The sequence below is a fragment of the Tetrao urogallus genome (genome assembly GCF_951394365.1).
Source record: "Tetrao urogallus genome assembly, chromosome: 1".
Taxonomy (NCBI): Eukaryota; Metazoa; Chordata; class Aves; order Galliformes; family Phasianidae; genus Tetrao; species Tetrao urogallus.
Window position 1 is genome coordinate 130238454 of NC_136813.1, and position 16180 is coordinate 130254633.

The following is a 16180-nucleotide window of genomic DNA, read 5'->3' on the forward strand; positions in this document are numbered from 1 at the left end:
TGAAAGCTTTTAAATAAAGAAGAGTTGCCAGCTCTACATTTGTTAGCAAGGTTGAATACAATGCACAAGGTACAGTTGGGTCTTGATGTAGGCCACAGTAACTTCTGTAAAGTCTTCCTGACCTTATCTTTCTTCGGTTCTTCCCATTTTAATCAACTTGCTACTTTCTAGCTTATTTTTACTTTAAGTACTTAGTGCCTTCTTTACCCTTTCCCAAAATATTTATTGAAATTAATGAAGTTGGCTTTACTTTCTTTTAACAAGCACCACCTCAATTAATAAAGTTCCCGACTCATCCACTCTATCACACTACAGGGAAGCTTATTCCATTTTCCAGAACAAGACTCTAAGTTCTACATGGTTTTTGCTGAGGGTAGATGAGGACAAAAAAAAGACCCAGGAAAACAAACAAACAAACAAACAAATGAAAGACAAATTCTGTTTTATCGTTCTAATTCTTTTTATCTGAAAAGATGGCAAGTTCTATAACTCACGCCATGAGTTAAGTTTGCATTCCTTAAGTTCTCCCAAAACATCAGCAATTTTCTTTGGTTTCTCTGTCTTCAGTTACTGAATTGTATGTTCCTGGCAATTAAAAATTAAACACATTGGGGATCTATGCACTTCAGTTGTCAACAATTACAGTGAGATAAAGCAGTAGCACAAATGTTAATAATCTTTGTGCATGAAGGTCACAGGAAGAAGTTAAAATTTAACTTGCTCTATAATTATTACTACATATTGGAGATCACTTATATCCACAATATAAATTGGTGAGAGAAGAATGATTCTTGATAATGACTTAACATCAGATATAAAAAAAAAATCCAAGTCTGAAATGCAAGGAGTTCACTAGCTAAAGATATAATTATTGCCAAGTTAATGAGCGGGTATGATTGCACAGACATATGCTCTTCTTCCTCTTGCTTCTTCAGTTACAATTGGGCATCAGAAATCTTCCAGTCTTTCAGTGACAGATGCTTCTAAAGCATTTAATCTGCTTAATATCTGCTCCTCTTTTTCCTGACCCTTCTAATGAATTCAGCCCAGAGGTTCTCCAATTGAAACAAGGACCTATGCTTTACAGAGCACCACTTGCAACCCAAGGGGCTTACAACCCACACAGATGAGAAAAGGGTAAAAGAAAGAGGCAATTTCATCCTCATTCAACCGACAGAGAACTTTGGCCTGAAGCATCTGAGTCATTTCCCCAAGTCTCTGGCAAAGAAGATATTAAATCAGATTGCATACATACATCTCCCTTCAAAAAGTCTTAGTCATAATATTTTATTGTTCAAGATTTCTAAACAAGGAAAATAAGAAGTTTGTAAGGAAATTGCTTAATAACTCTTTCTCATCTATGTAAAGATTTTTCTTTGTTTTTTTTGTTTTGACTTTACTTTTTTCCCTGAGTTTGCTTGCAAAAAATATTCAAATAAATTTACCAGCTAACAACAATACTCTAGTGGGAAATGGCAGCATTTGCAAATCTGCTATGATTCCTGCTCTTCTGGTTCCTGCCTTGGTCATGAGGCAGCACCCAAGAGAGGAAATTTGCCAAGGAGAAATCCAGGGACTGAAGATGAGGGCAGCCTTTCCAGAACATGACCCAGACTGAATCATGGCTTTGCCACTGGGCTTTCTTGAAGGCTATATAAAACCACTGCAGACACTATTGTTCTTTCTCTCTCATCTGGAAAGTACTTACTAAGAAATCTCAGTGCTGAGTCAAAAGAATGTCTTTTAGTAGGCAGAGTAATGATTTGTCAGGAGTCAAAAGCTTAGGTAGTAGCAGTACAGAGAACTCTGAGGGCTGAGAAGAAAATACACGCATACTAATACATTTGCTCTGATCTGGTAATGATGGTTCTCAGACAGGCTACAGGTGTTTGAATACCTGGTAGTCACTGAAAAGTGACAGTAGGTATAAAAAAAATCAAAAAGACACAGCTGTATGGGTGACAGTAACTACATAACTGGAAATTGTTCTCTTTTATGTATTTAAACTGAAATAACTTAAATAGGCCATAGGTTTCAATCGTCACCAACACATCTCAGAGCAATAATAGAAAAAAAACACAAGAAAATACAATGCATGAAGTAGGAAAGCCAAAGAAAACAGAGATCAAATTTAAAGAAAAGTCTCTTGTTTACACTCACTAAGCTCTCCTCAATGAAAGACAGTATTTGTAAGATGCCCTGCAGATCCAGCATGCGCGTAATAATGCATCAAGTTTTACACATCAAGAATTGGTTGATTAGTTTTACATGTTGTGATTGTGTTGATTAAATGAGATTTTCTGGGGGTTATTTTTCAATATATATTTTTGTTAAGCTTAATCTTCAGGTAAAGAATTGTTTTTTTTTTGTAATACCAAACAGGATGGTAGTTATCCTCTCTGTCTACTGCTCTCTGCTCTGGCATTCCACTGATGCAAATCTGTGGTCTAATTGTGTATTATATGGGAGGTGTGCTCTAGGAAAAATGGAAAACTGCTTGTTATCTGTATTGCTTAGAGAAAAATGAGTGTTAACTCTTTACTTATCCTAATTATTAAGGATAAGGGATTACAGAAAACTACTGATTTTTAATCTGACATTGATACATTACATTTTTTTATAAACTATGCAAACACTGGAAGCAACAAAAGGAAATCAGCAAGTAATTTAGGGAAAAAAAAAAAATGGGATTCTAGCTCTTCCATTTATTTTTCTGTCCACAGACTCTGAAGTACAACCATGTCTGACCAATGTACATTAATTCACTTACATAAAGAAAATGGGAGACTAGTTTTATACACATTTCAGTGTATTTTGTGCCAAATTTTGAAGTCAGAGGGATTTTGTATGGATACCTGAGAGCAAACTGAGTTCATCATCAATCAAACTCAACGACTAACAGGATGCATTATTATGTGGTGAAGTCCCACAGACCCGTAACTTGCCCACCACACAAATATATCACTTGTGGGACAGCACATGGTTTAAAATCAAGATTTAAATCATTTTCCATAAGTGCTTTTTAGAAGACGCTAAATTGATAGATATTAACATAACCTTGAACATCAACTATTCAGAATAGAAATGATTTGTGTCATGGCTGAAATTTGTGGATTTGTCTTTTTTATTTCATTGGCTGCCATTGTGCTGAAGTTTCTCCCATCTATAAAGAGCTTCAGGTCTCTGAAGCTGAACACGTATAGCAACGGATTAAAAAAAACACAAAACAAAAACTACTGTTAATCTCCACATGTATCAATTGCTAGCAAAGTTTTATGTTCCACTTTTGGTAATTAATGTGGATTTACACCTATGGAAGGGTAACTTTCCATTTCCTAATATAATACAGTAGAATTCTACTCATCTATTTAAATCTGTGTATTAGACTAAAGACTAGATTTTGGTCTTTCTCATTCCAGTGAGGTCAGTGTAACTAATCTGATCTGCTGTTGAGTAAAATGAGGCATAATCCACCCTCACACCCTTACAACTCAACCTAAAGTCAACACTTTAGTCAACAACAAACTTGTTTAAACTCTTGTATCTAAAAATTTTGTACTTAATCTTCAGAAACATTTTTAAGGAAACATCCTTACTTTCCATATTCTTCATATATAAAGACAGTACTAATACAATACAATGTGTTTGTTGAACAGAAATGTTGGATGATTTTGGAGATAGAATCTGTGGTTATTTTGGTTGTGAGACTTCACAGAACAGTAAAGTAAGTCTGAGGTCTCACAAAATGTAAATTACGGACTTTTGAAATATCTTAGACTATACTGAGAAGTGAATAGCTTATTTTAGCTCAATTTTTTGGTATGCATGTAAGCATTGCCAAGCACTTTCTTACAAATTTGAGAAAAAGCTATTTATCAACCCATCTTATTTATTACAGCCACTTTCAAAAAAAAAAAAAAAAATTGCATCACCCAATTTTAGGCATCCATTTCACTGATGCTTTGTTGCTTTGTCAGATATTTCTACTCAGATCAATTCTGTACAGAATGGCATAGCAGTATACTACTTAGGATGTAATACATGTCATACTTGTGCCCACACATCTGTGTTTGCAAATTTGCTTGCCAGCACTCTTCAATCCCAGATCAGTCCTAGTTACACCTATTAAATACCACAGAAAATTTGTTCCACAGTTCTCAATATAGTGCTGTCTTGTAGCTGTCTTTCTAAAGACAATTTTAACTACATATAATGTTTTTATTAGTGAAGTATGACTAGCAGCTTTACCAACAGTATCTATGATGTAAAATACATGTACATAGTGTTCCACATCATATCCATCTGCTTCTATTAATTTTCTTGGTCTCTCAGAAATTTATCACTGTAAATCTAGTTCCATGAAAATATTCTCATATTATCTCTGTTCGAATGTGTAAAGTATTTATGTATAATGACCATGGGGTAACTAGGAAAAATAAAATAGCTCTTATTCCTTAATATTATACTGACTTCATCTATGAAAGAGTGAACAGATATACCTGCTCAAACTATGTCACAGACACAAATATGAAACAATGGCTTGAAATAGGACCTATGAAAATGTGTGTTGTCTTTAACAGTCTATTAAAAAACTACTCATCTTTCTGATAAAAAAAAAAACATGCCTGGGAACTGCCAATTTTTCCCATGGTTTTAAGGACAGAAGTTCCTGTTAAGAGTGGCAGAACATATCCAAAAAATAATTTCTGTAAAATAAGTTGCCTCATGTGGATACACTGTAGGCAGTGAAACTGCAGAAGAGCTACTGGGATCTGAGAGACTGCAGCACGTGCTTAGGGTTACTGCAAAGTGGCTATTGGATGTTGAACTGTTTTAATTTGGGGGTTGTTGATGGATATTTGTGCAAACGCAAATGGTATCTGAGAACAATCTAAGTTAGATGTGTTATTTTTCCTTAGGGAAATCATCCAGCAATGTTCATTCCCAGGCTGCCTAATTTAGAAGTCACCTGTACTTCTTTCTGTTGTTACAAGGGGACAGTTAGATCAGTCTTGATGTAAAACTGGATGATTGATATATTTAATTATGAATTTTAGGATAATGTCCCTGTCTGAAAGATCCCAGTTGGGACAGCAATTGCATCTAATACAGTGTAATGCATTGCAGGGTAGTATAAGAGAATCAATGCATACAAATATCCAGCAACATACCCTTGCAAAACAGAGAGATTCTTGTATTAGATAAATGTGATACTCCATAAAAAATTAGAGAGGCAATAAATTTAGTAGGATACAATCTCACTGAGTCAGAAAGACATAGGGAAGAGAATCACAATATTTCTAAGACATCTGTTCAACATAAATGTGATTTACATCTGAAAAAATTGAGATAGCTTCTCTCAAGCAGAAATGATACTTCTGATCACATGAATTACAGTCAGATAGGCAGGGACATAAAGGAAACAAAACACATTTCTCAAACAGTGAGTTCTTGATGACTAACCACTACAAAGAAGGCTTCAAGCAGATAAATATATCACAGAAACACTGCAAACATCCTGATATCTCTCAACAAAGAATGGAGTAGTGGCAAATTTTTCAAGAAAACCAAATATGAGTGAAAATCTGCTGGATCATAAACATAATTTGAACTCAAAAGGGGTAATTCATATAACTAATTCTGTTTTTCAATTAAAATTATTTTGGATACCCCATGGATTTAGATCTCAGAGCAAAATGTCAATTTGAACTATTGTTGATGAGCAAAGACCTGCAAGAAGAAAGAGAGGATGAGGTTAGAGATCATGTGTTTTATCTCCCTTTTGGGAGCTGGCAAAGTGGGAGAGGTAATCCAAGGTGAGAATGTATGACTTATGACTTAGAGGGAGTTACACAGCAGTGCATAGAGGAAGGCCAGAGGAGTGACTGCATCCCATGGTTTTTTTGTGACAGTATTTGCTGAGTGCTATGCTGCAACAAAGAGTACAGTTTCTCTCTGTTTCATTCCCCCCTGCCTCCACATGGATATATCTGTAAGCAATACCAAGGAGAGTTGTGGCAATGAATTTCTTTTGTTTACCTTCCCTGTTGAGAAGTGGAGAGAAATTACTCCTTTTCTGGTCTGATACATGACCTAAAATCTTCTGTGTGTTTTTAGTGTGATGTAGATTACTTTTAGCTTCTGAATTTAATCTCTAGATGAGATGCATTGCTTCCTAGATTAGCCAAAGTGTCAGTCAGGCAGCAAAAGTCTCCTCTTCACAGTTAGTATGCACTCCTGCCCCCTGGTCCAGGCCCCTGTGGGATCTTCAGTGAGATGTGGGATTCATGTGAAGGGACACTACTGCCGTGCTGAGACCTCCCACATTTGCATGACCTTCCAGAAATCTAAATTTTTAGGGAATCTAATTAGAATTTCTACATCTTTTGTAATGAAACTTTTTTTAAAATAATGAGCAAGATATGCAGCACAACTAGGTCCTTTGGCTTAAATGAGAATAGGATCGATTTTCCAAAATAAAGTCCATCTTCCTAAAACTGGGGACAAACATCCAGCAAATTAAAAGCTGAAAGCATATGTCACTGAAGATCTAATGATTTAACTGCCTTTCTTTTGTGTCCAGAACATTTCAATAAATGGGTGGCAGAAATGATAATTTACTGTGACCATTCAAGTACATTTGCAAAGACATAAGATGAGCATTTATGTATGGTGTATTCCAGCTGATAGTCCGCTAACAAAGTCAGCACTCAAATTGTACCGTTCTGGTTTTCATTCTGTACAGCAAATGACTATTAAAAAAACTAAAACACATTAAAATAAAATTATTTCTTCTTTATTTAATCATATTTCCAATTGATAAAAGAGAAAATTTAAATTAAGTCCCAATTTAACTAGGGGAATAAATCAAGGTAATCAATGAAACAGAGCACTTATGCAAAACAAAATAACCAGCAAACCCACCCGTGAAACAAAAAATAACGAATGTAAGATTGTGTGGTTAAAACCTGTATCAGAACATATGAACAATTAAACATCTGAGTACTTGGCTTTCAACATATTGCTTTTTAAACAGAACATTTAAATATAATTTTCTAGGGTTTCCAAAGTGCTTACCGACCAAACCAAGAATTTTGAAATCTGAAGTAACATCAATTCCTACATATTTTTCATTCACAGGAGTGGATCATCTAGCTACACAGAGCACATATCTGTCACTTCAGCTGAAAAAGGAAAAGCTCACAGAAAATTGGTATAAGGTGAGTTGCCCATCAGCTAAAATCTTATAGTCTACCAGTGAATTTTAGCTCTGTGCTAAAAGTAGAATAGTATTTGGGAGGTATGGGTCAGTCCATTAGCTACAGACTCCTTTTGCCTCCAGTCCTTATTCAAGACTCACACCTCTAATTCTTGTCCCATTTTTAAGATCTCTTGTGCCAAGTCATTCTTCTCTTATCCTTCATCAGTTTTTTACCCCCTCTGCACTGCAGTAACAGAGTACAGCTACTTCTCTGAGCTGCACGTCTTCCTAACATGGGAGCTGTAAAAACAAAGGAGAGATTAACACTTTGCTTTTATTGGCACATAGAAGTAATGTCAAAGGAGATTATTAAAGGACTTGCAAGCAGTCTGCTCTGTATCAATGGATGTATTGAAGAACTCTGTTTCAGCGCTTATGAGACTTTACCTGTAGCACTGCGTCCCATCATGGGATGCCCAGTAGAGGAAAGGCACTAGCATACTGAAGCAAGTCTGCTGAAAGGACCACAGGTTATTCAGAGAGACAGAATGTATAAGGAGAGTGTGAGAGCTGGGTTTGTTCAGCTCAAAAGAGAGGCAGCACAGGGGAGATCTAGTTGCTGTCTACATCTACCTAACAGGGGAATGTAGTAAAGACAGGTCCAATGTTTTAGAGGTACGGTGGAAGGACAAAATAAATTACTCAAGCTGTGACATGGGAGATTCTGAACTACTATAGGAAAAAAAGTTATATTATTCAACAAGTCCCAGAAGGCTCTGGCCCTATTGTTTTTTTCTCAAGCTATGCTTTTTTTTTTTTCCCAAGTACCCTCAGGCAAGCCAGTTGAATATCTCTTACAACAGCAGGCTACTCTTGGCCACTGTCTCTCCTGAGAGTCAGATGTTTCCTTCTCTGTCATGTGCCAGCACACGTTCAGTCCACATGATATAAAAATTGCCTTGTGGAAAAATCTGCATTTTGGGGAGTGCCCTGTTGTAACCTCAGGCAATCGTTCCCCTGCAGGCTGATGTGCACAGGGATGAATAAAGGCAGCAGTGGGCTGTCTGAACAGTACTTGCAGAAGTATGCCTATCCCTAATCTTTCTGAGGACAAATGTGGGAATGGAGAGGAGCTGCATATGCATTGATCTCACTGTATGTTTCATAAACCTGATCTCACTGAAAATGACAATGGGACCTCAGTTTACAGCTCTCTCTTGGATGACAATGATCTACTACTGACTCTATCTCGTTTCTCTGGGCAGACTGTCTACAACAGCTTACTGCTTCTCTTACCTAAGTCTGTGTTACAACTTGTTACAAATTTACTTTCCTCTTTGACAGAGGCTGTATTTTTGTCATCCTTGACTAGCAAGCCAAGTTATTTTTTCCCTATACATTTTTTTTATTGAGGTGTCTGTGTATGGAATTATAAGTATTTCTATGATGTTATGTTAATTTTTTGGTATGTAGCTTCACATGGAGTGGGGATGTGGTAGATATACTGGTACAGATACAGCTTCTTCTTGGTAATTTTTTGCTAATATGCAATACCATGATAAACAGGGCATACATGCATATAATAAATATACTTCATTTTCTGTATAGATTTCTGAACTGACATTGTCATAGCTTCAAAAATAATGCATATGAGTCTCCATTCAGTTTGTAAACTTTTTGGAAAAGATACTCACACTTGGAAAAGACACTCAGTGATGTTTCACATGATTTTGTATGATTAAGGCATTTCAAAATTGTTTTAACAGAAATAATCATTAGAAGTAACATCAAATGTTATTTGTAAATCTGTATTTGTACAAGATATGTGTATTACAAACAAATTATCACTTACATTAGATTGAGTATGAAATTATTTATATGCGGGATAGGTTCTTCTGATGAGGCACAAGTTTAGCCATCAATCTATTATTATTAATCATTAAATTTTCTTTCAAATGAAAATTCTGATTAAGTTGAAATTTGTACAGTGCTGCAGATGTACCAAGAGTATATCATAGAATCATAGAATAATAGAATCATAGAATGGCCTGGGTTGAAAAGGACCACAATGATCAACGAGCTTCAACCCCCCTGCTGTGTGCAGGTCACCAGCCACCAGACCAGGCTGCCCAGAGCCACATCCAGCCTGGCCTTGAATGCCTCCAGGGATGGGGCATCTACAACCTCCTCGGGCAACCTGTTCCCGTGCCTCACCACCCTCTGGGAGAAAAACTTCCTCCTAATATCTAAACTAAATCTTTTCTGTCTTAGTTTAAAACCATTCCCCTTTGTCCTATCACTATCCACCACTTAGCTTCATTGTGCTTTGATACATTTATTTTTCAGTAATTCCTCAAATATGCCTGAAACCTTGGTTCTTGTGAGGATTATTTGAAAACTGCATATGATGAGTGTTTTAGCATTAAACAAAGAATAACTGACTACTGTTTGCATCCTGCATGTGAATTAAAGCTTAGAACTTCCACAATTTTTAGCTCACTTAATTTTTTTAGCTCTAATTCATCTAAAAGCTTATTAGTTTACACTGCTTTCTTTTCCTCCCCTAAATTACATTTTTTTTTTTTTTTTTAATTGACAGGTCTGTCTTGTGCTATTCAGGGCATTTCACACCCGCTGTGCATTTGTAGTGACTCCAGAATAAGCACCATCTATGCTGGAAACATTACACTATTCAACACAGCTGGGGCTACTATAAGAGATACAACACAAGCTCTAAAATCTGCCCAACAGCAGTTGTTCCATATTGTATGTAAGCTTATTAGCCTGAGTCTTAGCTCTTCTGATGGTGCAGAAATGAGTATTTCAATAGATACACGTAGATTTCTTGGTGCTTAGACATCCCAGCACTAACCTCAATTGTGCAAATATTTAATGCAAGTGGATGAGAGAGCCTTTCTGGCTAGAATCAACTGCATTTGGATTGCAGCACAATCCGAAATTCAGACAGAAATCAGCAGTTGCCCCACTTGTAGCAAAATCCTGAAGCCAATTCTCACCTTGTTTAAAATAGATAAATTGTGGTGAAAACGATAACAATATCAAAAAATGATCTAATTGCAAAAATGACATGTTTATTGGAATAAAAGATTTATCTTTCTAATAGCTAATGCAACATGATTTTGTTATAATGCACAATATCTACTTAACGTAACTTCTGATATAACAACTAGGAAGCCACTGGTCACATAGTTTTTAATGCTCTAATAATGGCTATAATAATGGCCTGTGTCCTACAAGGCTTTCCTATTTTAAGATTTGGTAGCCCTGATTTTGATAGTCTGATAGAAGTATATCAGCTCTTCAAGTATATTGTTCCCCTAAATTCTACATGCTGTTGATTTATTGTTGTTGCTGTTTTTCCAGAAAAACGTCAGGCATTACTACACTCTAATCTCAATCACCATTCTCCCCTCACCTTCCCACTTAAGATTTATTTATCTTCATTTTCTTTTTGTGTGCGCGGTTGCTCATATTCATGAGACTGCTTGCCAAGCCCTCTTTCTTTTCTATGAGCCATGGAAATGAAATATTCATTCTTTCCCTCTAAAACAATGAAGGAGATTTTCTGCTGTTGAGCGTGCAGTTCTGCCTCCAAAGCTGGCTTTAAAGACAAGCAGTTGCCCAGAACTCTGGGTGAGCTACTAAACTGAACAAGCAGCACAGGTCAGGCAATATGGTATGTACATGGAAGAAGAAAGGTATTAACACCAATTTCTCTAGCAAGTGAAATGTGGCACCTCCCCTTTCATGACAACTCCCACAGATCTAAAAGAATGAGTTCAAATGAATTTTTTAAGTGTGAGATCTTAATTCTCCTTTTGACCAGTCTGAGCAAACAGAACATGTAGCTTTTGGTCTTTTACACCTGACCAACATCTTTGAAGTACTCAGTACTCATATTGTACCAATGCAGGAGTTGTCTCTGGCCTAACCGATCACAAGCCATGAGGCTAATTCAGCTTTATTTAAATTTTCTTCTGGTATCTAAAGGTAGAAAGTAAAATAGGAGAAGTTGAGTTGAGTTCTGCTGTCAAATCACAATTTGGCAATTAAAGTTGCATTGCTGAAAGAAATGGAAAAAAAAAAGGCAAATTCCAGGTAAAAGATCTGGGTTTGGTATTGTTTTCATGCTTCTGAATGAAGCAAATAATATAGCCAAGAAAACATTTCTGCCACTAATGATATGAAATCTGTATGGAGTACTTGAAAATGCATAAATTCCTCACTAATTATGTCTTAAACAAACATTTAATATAATTTCATATTTCACTTCATCATACTAATGAGCTACAAACAACTGTCCTTTGACCCAAAGCTTACAGCCCCCCTGGCAATTTCTTTTCTACTTACCATATCATGATGGCTTTCAATGACATTTTTACAGTATGACATTGTTAATAATTTGGTTTTTCAGAAGAAAATGAAATACAGGAACATATTCAAGGGAGCTAAAATTATAAGGATTATGCTGCCTATGAGGGGTTTAATGAAGCAGGAACGAAAGCATCAAAGTGACTTTTGAATGCAGAACTTCAGGATAAGTAAATTGAATCCTTTTTGTTTCCTCTGCAACTTTTTGATTATGCAAATAGTTTGCCAGTAAAGAGACAGACCTTGGAATTACCTTCTCACTTACAGGAGTAAATTTACAGGTATGTTGACCTACTGTGCTATGATCCTACATATAATCAGAATTGAAAGAAGGTCTTTTAATAGTTGTAGTATTTTTAGGATATTCTTAGTAGTGAGCTTTAGGTAACTGTTAGCAAGAACTCCAAATTATGAAATAAAAAATGCTAATTCCAGGCAAAAAATTGAAGATGTTTTTCTTCTTCATTCTGTATCTAATTTCTTCCCTCCTTCCCGTTTCCTGAAGACATGTGTAAACACCACTCACAGAATCTGATAGAGTCTTTCATGAATTTACTTTTCTTAGAGCACATACAAAGTAACAGTGGTCCATTATCTCCCCCCAAAATAATTGTAGTAAACCAAATCCAGAAAAGTAGTATGGAAAGCTTAAAGAATTTGTTTTATATCATCATAAGATTAAAATACAGAAGAAAGAATCAGAACACAGTTCTCCAGCTACCTTCAGTTAAGACATGAATTGTATCATGTTATTTTTGTTCTTCTTTAAGTCCCAAAATTGTGCACTCTGTGATACAGATTAACACATTTTCTACAGGTGCTGTGAAGTGTGCTTCCTCTGAATACCTGTTTATAAGGTAGTTGTCAGGGGGATCCACTACACAAAGCAAACAGGATTGAATGTCCTTAAATTTAGAAGATACCGAACACCGTCTCCCCTTTTCTGAGTAAGTTTTACAATGATTAGGTTGCTACAGGAATTTGTTTGGTGTCATCATCACCTTACTAACAGAAAAACGAAATGCAAATATTTTTTACCTTCTCAAAAGGTAAGACTGTGGCTTTCAAACCTGGAGTTGTGAATTTCCATCTTATCTCACTGCAGTGCTTAGGCCCACAAGAAGGCTGACAAACTTTGGACAGAGGCAGAATTTCTAACACATCACTTCCTTCTGCGTCTTGTTCTATAGGTCAGGGTAGCCATTCTCTACTTACTGTGTCCACATCTGTGAAATCCATGCCAGGTGCTGGACCTTGGAAAGCAGATCTTTATACAATTGGTCCAACTTCACTTGTGGCTACACTAAGAAAACAATAGGAAGAATTAAAAGGCATTGCAGCTCATAAGGAAGAGTGAAGTATAGTAATCTAAAGGAGTTGTTTCATAATCAATATGGTTTATTGACTAAGACAAAATGGAGGAAGAATATGTAAATTAATTTAAAAGATAGGCTGGAAGTCTATCTAGGAACTTTTTCTAGGTCATTCATGGTAAAAGGAAAGGAATCTTTCTGCTGCTATCTGTGCACTTTGTATCAGGTTCTTAAGGTTTGCATGTATCAACTTAACCAACTATAGCATTAGAGTACCTGTATAATTCTTTTCCACACAATGGAAATAGTCAGGTGGTTATAATTAATCAAACAGTTACAATTAAGTGTATTGTTGAACTAGAACTTAAGCAGAGGAGCAGAAAACAGCTGAAGGCAAAATAGAATCTATGCATTTTAATCTCCTCTTTCTCTTCATCAATATTTTACATAACATAACACACTGCTTTGACAAACCTTAATTTTAAGCACATTTTGTCCCATAATCTGTAGCACACATTTGGCAGCCTATGTAACTTTGATAAAGGAACATAAAGAATTGCACAAAGAATAAAAAAATGTTAATTACACTTTTCATTTACTTCAGCTAAATCCATATTTTGTAATGGATTTAGACATATGGAACTACAGCCCAGAGGCTGAAATAGCAGCAAGTCTTACAGATTGTAGAAAGCATGTTGTCTATCTCCAAAATGACCTTTAGATGGGGAGAGAAAGAATGGAACTATAGATGTTCAGTGAATATGTACTTGCACACTTGACTGTAATTACTAGAGGAACTGGTATGAAAAGAGTTTTAAAAAATTATTTTAAGAAATCATGTAAAAAAAAAAAAAACTACAACAAAAAAACCCAAACAAATGTGCATGAATGTAGGTTGCTCTGAAAATAATGCCTATTTATTCCCATGAAAACTACAACAGATACAAAGAGTGCAATGATACTATTTGTCAACACAACTGACAGAGCAACTTCTCAGCTACAAAACACTGTTTTTCAACACAGTAAACACCATTAGATATGTATTTTCACTAGCAATGAACAAGAACCTGCATGCCGTGTTCATAAATATATATACCAGCAGAGGCGATCCACTGTCGCTGTTACCGCTCTTGAAATGCACCACCCACTACCTCACTGTGCTCACATTCACTGTTTGGCCTGCATAAGCATTCAGCAATCATTGATGAATGTCAGTGGGTGCCATTTTTTTTGCATGGAGAAATTCAGTGGCTCACCTTTGCTTCGTATGTATTTCCATACCAGATGTCATTTTGTCAGACTGCCCCTCTGCTGTCAGCTTTCACCTGTCAACAAAACAGAATGGGATGGAATATTGTCAGGAAGGTTCACCTCTACTGCCATACCACCAACATTTACCTCTGACATGGTGAGCCAGCATAATAAAATAGGAGGCATGACTTTCGGAGCAGCCCTTGTAGCTATTGTTATACATGCAGTATAATGATATAATATCTACAGTATCTAAGCAATCACATTTATTTTATGCACTTGCAAAACCAGTGAACAAGGTGACTTTCTAGTGCAGATGCACTCCACGCATCAACTCATTACCAATATGAGTAATAAAAACTTGAAATAAGCTGTAATTCTCACATCTGTCTGTAATGAGGATACTATTAAAAGTAAGTTGCAAATGTGAAGTCTTGTATGAAATACAGTTCTTAAGTAAATTAATGTTATCTTCAGTGAACTGGCAATAATGTTTTGCTTAAAAATGTGCAATTCCATAATTACAGGGATTTGTAAATGATAATTAATAATGGTCTCATATGCCTTACAAACATAAATCCTTTTTTTTTTCTGACCTGTTGAATGCTATAAAGCAAGAAAATATCATAAGGAAACTATGATTTGCAAAATAGCTGTTTTTAAAGGTAAGTTGTCCATGGCACTTAATTCAAGATCAGTGGAGAACAAATTCATGGTACATACAGGACAGCACAGCAGTTAGACGCATATAAAAGGGTTTCTATTTCTGAGCTTCTGATTTCAGCTTCTGTGTGGACAGCTTCTCAGAGAACATTCTCTTAATTGTAACTTCAATGCAGGACAAAACAAACAATCAAGCTAACAAAATGCCTACGAATCTCTTAATTTATTCAACTCCATCTTTGTTTTGACTTTGTCATTTCAGAGAGAAAGTATTTCTGTCTGAAACCAAAGACATTTATTGAAACACAGAGCTTTCTACTGAAACAGCTCCTTAGGAGTCTTGGCTGTTTACTCTCCACCCACTGAGATTTTTCTGAAGGGATGAATAAATGCTTTTTCTTAACTTGTTAAGAAACGGAATTCCCAGGTCTGAGTGCATACCTCAGCCCAACCTCCTTTCAGCTAATAAACCAAAACTACACGTTGACTTCCAGGGGGAAGAAATGTGGGACTGTGGGCAAAAAGATTAACTGTAGGAAAAGACCAGTCTATCATGTCCCCAGAAAGAATGGCTGGAGAGGACTGACATCAGAATGTGACACTGATGGTCTCCAGTTATAAACATGACTCTGAACACAAATGTTTTCATCTTCTTTGCAAATATACTGTGAATATAATATGTGAATATAGATTTAGTATGTTCTGCAAAATTACTTTGGGTTAAAGTCTCATTTTTCAGTGGAAAGACTATGCCTGATAAGTCATGAGAACACCTGCTGAGAGCAACCAAAATTTAATGATTTACCTCTAGAATCATAAATTTTGACCTTAGGAGATTTTCTGAAGGAAAAAAAAAAAAATCCTACCTTAACGGCTAAGAAATAAGTAGGGAATTAAAATAATTCATAGCTGGAAAATGTGTTATTTTTTAACCCTCTATACCCACTGCAGGTATTTTTCTATGATAAGTAGGTCTGTCCCTCACAGGTTTGTGGAGTCTAAATCTCATCTGCAATATGTGGTATGCGTGTAGACAAAATGAAGTTGGATAAGTAATTTTCTATGAAGAGGGAAAAAATAGAAAAAGATGTCTTACTTATGGACAGAAGTTGGAGAATAGTAAAACACATTCAAGATCTTGTTTTCTTGAGGCCTCTAAATTTATTGTGTTCAGGAATAAACATATGCATTTAGAATTGAATCATAGAATTGTAGAAGATTGACTTGGAGGGGACCTACCGGAATCATCAACTACAACTACTGGCTCCACACATAACCACCCAAAATTCAAACCCTATGTCTGAGAGTGTTCTCCAAACTCTTCTTGAACTCCAGCATAGCTTGGTGCAGTATCCTCTGC